This window comes from Nicotiana tomentosiformis, chromosome 8 (assembly GCF_000390325.3).
Source record: "Nicotiana tomentosiformis chromosome 8, ASM39032v3, whole genome shotgun sequence".
Taxonomy (NCBI): Eukaryota; Viridiplantae; Streptophyta; class Magnoliopsida; order Solanales; family Solanaceae; genus Nicotiana; species Nicotiana tomentosiformis.
The window spans coordinates 97847188-97853031 of NC_090819.1; the positions used below are offsets into that span (position 1 = coordinate 97847188).

General features: G+C 34.8%; 1 non-coding gene across 1 annotated transcript; it reads left to right on the forward strand.

Moving 5' to 3' along the window:
• The first annotated feature begins 2385 nt into the window (after positions 1-2385).
• On the forward strand, positions 2386-2581 carry LOC138898319 (U2 spliceosomal RNA). Its single transcript, XR_011410795.1, has one exon. It is a non-coding gene; the product is annotated as a U2 spliceosomal RNA (small nuclear RNA).
• Positions 2582-5844: the final 3263 nt, after the last annotated feature.

A 5844-nucleotide genomic window follows, 5' to 3' on the forward strand; every position in this document is an offset into this window, starting at 1 on the left:
TGCAATGATGCAAAATAACCAATTACTCCCTATGTGCAGGAAAAGATTATGAGCAATAAAATAGAGGAAATGAATCCAACGAAAAAGGAAAGAGAAGCGGACAAATCAATCAAAGAAGATAGATAAATCAATTAAAAGAGTTATTATAGGAAGGATCTAAATCAAAGGAGATTACGGGCACGAAATCATCCGCTAAAGATTCTCCCACATAATGACGTCAATTGAAGGCATCAATGAAGGGATTTGGCAACGGGAATACTCTTTCATTTTAGGAAAAAATCATTCAAGCACGCGAGTCAAGACAAGTCAGCAGAAGAATCAATCTTGGAAAAAATCAATCTACGAATCCGTCTAAATACGACTCTCTTGGGTTCACAATCTCTCAAAAAGATGTACAAGACTTGAAGGCTTCGAGAAGTATAAATACCTACTGCACTAGCTTTGGAAGGACATACTTTGATCAAACCAACTTTAATCTCTTTGTTCTACTTCAAACAAAACACTGTAGTCTGCTTTAGATTCCTTATGTAACAAAGAAGAGAAGATAGAGAGAAAATAACACTGGTGAGGCATTATATTAATTATAGAGAGAAGAACGAGTGACATAAGTTGTTGGTGTATAACAATATCAACACATCTGTACTAAGATTCTTAAGCTTCCATCAACATGTTCTTCATATTTATAATAATTTAATATAGAAATGCTCATTTGTTTAGTTTTTTGCACACAATAATATATCAGAAACTTCTGATGCTTCCTCTCCCTTCTATCTTCTCTAATGGAAAATTTATTATTTCTGCATTAAGTAATCTTGACATGATATAAGAATGGTTACGCTTCTTTTTTCTCTGTTTATTAGTTTTTGAAGATTGAGAGTTGATCCATGTATGGTTACAAACTTGCAAGATTTTTCCTTAAAATTATAAAGTTTAAAGTTATATACTTAGTAAAATAAAAGGTTCGAGCCTTTGACATTTGCTCTTCAAAATTCTTTACCTTTTTATTTTTTAACTTAAAAGTTGCAAAACAAAATATGCCACTAACCGGCTTCCTTACGGAGCCATGACCACCACACAAAATTACACTGGATGGATCTTTTTAAAATCATTGTTTATATTTTGATCTCGTTAAGAAATGTTTTGGGAAAATAGCCTTGCACCAAAATTTTAAAGCACTAGGAAATCTGATCATCACGAGAATTTTCAAGCACAATGCTGAAAAATTCCGGTAATAAAATTTGTGGTAAAATTCTGATGATCACCATAATTGTTGCGTACTTTAAAATTCTACCCAACGTGCTATAAAATTCGGGCGCTTAAAAAAAATCCTACTAGCATACTTTAAAATTCTAGCAGGGGCTTTTTTTCTCAAAACATCTATTGTCTGAGTCAAAAAATCAATAATGACACAAAAGTATCATATCTATGTCATTCGCTTAGCACCAGGGATAGTGGTTGGCCCAAAACCTGGTCCACTAGACCGGCCCACTAAGGGAGCCCGACCAACTTGATTGCAGGGGTAGAGTTAGAAACCAAAATAGGGCTTCGGCCGAACCCAACAACCATAGTTCAATTTTATATTTGTCTTAAGAAAATTTATTTAGTATGTATAAATTATTAATTTAGAACTCAAATTTAAAAAGTCTAGAATCTAAAAAATATAAGTTTTTAATTCTGATTCCGCCTCTGCATCTAAAAAATATAAGTTTTCAATTCTGATTCCGCCTCTGCATATATATATATATGCAAGCCTAGCTAGGTAAAACCTACGAAATTTTTTGTCGTTGTTGCGGCGAAGGGATTGGATTAAAGTTTTTTGAAATAATTTAAAGTTCACACTGTCACATGTACACTAGTGTCTTCAATCATTCTCAGTTCTGCACGTTACTGAACTTTTGTTTTCTTTCAAAAGTATAAGGGGAAGAGATATGCATACTATTGAATGACTTATAAAAGCACGGTTAATCAGAAATTCACTGCAGAAACAATAAAAATGAAAAACGAAATTATTAGGCAGGTAAGGCTGTTTGTGCTCAGACAGATACTTGTTTTAAATGTTGCAACCGTAAGAACTGTAACCTATGCATTTAATGTTCTTCTGTTTGAGGTTTTGCCCCAAAAAAGTCTTTTGAAATGCTATTAGCCAGTGTAGTTTGAGTTTATTTGTAATTTGTAAGAGTTTCAACGTTGGAGCAAATTGGGTAAACTAAACATAAAGACTTACATGACCAGTTAAAAGATTTGGCCGTAACTATAAGAAAAGGCTTTCAGTTTTTTATGAAAGGAACTTTATCTGGTCTTCCTATTTTATTCCCACATCGAGGGTGAGAAAAGAAGAAGCAGAAGCATCAGGTATAAATTAAGCGACTCGAGAAGAAGAAAAGCATACCTTTCTCGGCCTTTTGGCTAAGATCAAGTGTAGTATCTGTTCTTATCAGTTTAATATCTGATATGTGAGTCATCGATTCACATGATATTAACTCAATTTTTTAAAGGGGAGAGTCTACCACGGTAGCTTGCTATCGGGGCTTTCACGTGTCGCCTTGGCGTTGCACTATTGCCTTGGCCTGGCACGCCCTACCAATTCTAGTGCAATATTGTCTTTAAAATTAGGGACAACGGGCTGTAATCTCAACAACATTTAATGATAGTAAGAAAAAGTGATGAATTCTTTTAAGCCAACACTAGTGAATGTAGCTTCAACCGAAACAAGTATCCTTTTTGCATATAATTTTGCATTTATTTTTACGAATAAAAGTATTGGAAATGTTTTACATTCCAAATGAATACTACACATTGAATTCATACGTAATGGAGTGAGAAGAAGAGGAAGAGGAACAATAATTAAGAAAAATATATAAAGGGGGAATGAATTTTCCACCATTTAATATTAGCATTACATATGTATCACTACTCCTATTAAATATTTTCAGTTTCAGTTCTCTAACTTTATATTCAAAACATAGATTACAAGAAGGAAGAACGAATAGTAAGAAATTCCTTGGCTAAATATCGTTTTTAAATGTTGTTTGTGTCTAAAAGAATAATGAGTACAATTGTACGTTACTAATTAAATAAAGAGATACAGTTAATGAATTTTATTTGATATAAATAATTCAGGGAAAAGAAGGCCAAGTAATGAAAGAAGAAATAAATATATTTCCAGATTATGAGTTCGAGAGGTGCATAGAGTCTTCATTTTTGTCATCCCTGTAAATGCTTACCCCTAAAGATTCACTACCGCATATCTTGAGATATAGAATTTGTCAACGGAGCGCTTTGGCCATATGAAAATGCAAGAAATAAATCTCTTACTATTTTGCAGTGCCGGGCATAAAGCACTACATATTTCGACACGAATAAAAAATTTAGAACAAAGATAATGGTCGTTTTTTTTTTTGCAATATTTTTATTTTTTGAATTTAATTGACCGACCAAAGTTGGTCGATAATTTCCGACCAACTTTGGTCGGTATTCCTTTCCGACACCTAAAATACCGTCCACACGTAAATGGTCGTGTTTTGGTCGGTTATTGGACATTACCGATCAACTTTGGTCGGTTTTTACCAGATTTCTAGTAGATGTAAGAATGATGTTAGAACTCATTTATATTGAGTAAGAATCTACCTAAAATATCATTAACACTTACCTTAGTTGATTGGACTTGATTTCAGCTCAAAATCGCCCATTCACCTCAAGAATCCTAATCCCCAAATACTCAAAATACTCTCCTCCCCTGACCTTGTATTTATAGGCCCAGATTTCTGGGTTTCGAATGCGGCCTCGGATACTTCGCATCCTCAGTTCACTCCTCTTTGAAGCTCATATGCTGACCAGGATGCTATGGCAGCACTGCACTGCTAGTCTTTCTTTCGGACGCGGCCCCGGATGCTTCGCCTCCGCAGACTCCTCTGCCAGCCTTTGGTAATTTGGTCATAACTTCTTGTAAGAATGTCCAAATGACAAACGGTTTAAAGAGTTAGACACCAGACTCGAAGATCTTTAATTTGATAGGTTTACCATCACATAACGTCTTTTATACAAACTTTCGACGAGTATATATATATATATATATATATGTAGATATGCTCGTCGAAAGTTTGGTCTTATGCGTACTCATTTGGAACTTTAATCTATCATAAAACTTTCAACTTGACTTGGACTTAGAGCTATCCTTAGACTCCACATCACTTATAATATGCCTCTTACACTTATTATCATATCCAATTGATATCCATCATATTAATAGTCCTCATCTGCACACAAAATAATATAATTAGCACAAATCAACTTTCTTAATAGCGCTTAACTACTTCAAATTTTTCGAGGTGATACATATACTAAAACAATTAACTATTGATCACTAGAAGACAAGAGTGGAGCAACACTGAAATATCAATACGAGAAATAAGGGTCGTGACATGATAGGTGCAAGATAGCTATTTGGGACCCAACTCTAGTTCAATTCACTCTAATGTTCTAATGATTCTCACGAATTTACTCGATGATTAGTTCAAACGTGTAGTCAAGACTCCTCTCTCGATTAAATCTTAACCTTACAAGGTGAATTAATATAAGCACCGTGAAAATGTGCAAGCATGCGTTTATGGATTAGTGTTCCGGAAAAAGGCTCTCGAATACTCTCTTAACTTGATTTAATCAACAATTCAACAAGCTCTTTCGATTACTTAAGAGAATCACTGAAATAAACCAAATAAAATAATGCATGATAATGACCATAATATTTCTCTTTCGATTAAATAAACTGGTGAATAAAGTTACAAACAATTCAAAACTCCATAAACGAATAAAGAACTAGAGTTAAAATCCTCAAACAGCAATCAAAACACCATATCCGTCAAACCCTAAGGGAAACTACTCCACAATCATGGAGCTAGTCATCACAAATATAATTAAAGAGTAAGAAAACATCAATCTAACATTACAATCCAAATTCCCGTATTGAATTGATGGAAAGATGATGAAAGCCCTCTAAAATTCTTCCAATGCTCTCCAAAAGTTTCCAAGGTCAAAGTCCTCTAAAATTTTTGTTTTGATGTATTTATACCATGTAGGGGCCCGGACGAAACTATCCTTTCCAAGCCGAAGTGGGAAAATTTGGGGAGAAAATACACTGTCGCGGCGCTCCAGACAGCGCACCATGCGCCGCATTAGTGGAAAAGTTTAGAGACCTATTTTATTACTATGCAGGAATTTTGCACTAGCCACCCGCGCCCCTCGGCGCATGGCGCGGCGCGGCACGATAGTGCATTATTCTTAGAGTAATCTTTTTTTCTCACTTTTTGACATCCATACTTGCTCCTCCAGCCCCGAACGTGATCCCGACTTAATATCTTGGGCTTCTACTCAGACTTCAACGCTCCAAATCATCTATTTTAGCTTCAAACTTGCTTCTTCACTCGAAATCATATCCTACACAGCATAACACACATAGATTATGAAATATGGATTGAACACTGACAGGATAATTTGTCTTATTCAATTCTTTGGGATGTTTCATGAAACCAAAGATGAAAAAGCATCAGTTTTAATGCCTTTAATTTTTTCCTAACAGTTGCGCCCATTGACAAGTAGTAATTGTTGCTAACACATCAGAAATATAAGTATAACGACCTGACTTGTCGTTTTAAGAAATAACGCCCCGTTCAATGACTTAAGATCTCGAGCAATTTCGTAATATGTATTATGACCCGTGTGTGTGGTCAAGTTTGATTTTCGGAAGATTTAGAATTAAATTGAAAGAATAATTCCTATTTAGAAACTTAAATGGAAAGAGTTGACCGGAGAGTTAACTTTTGAGCAAACGACCCCGGGATGAAATTT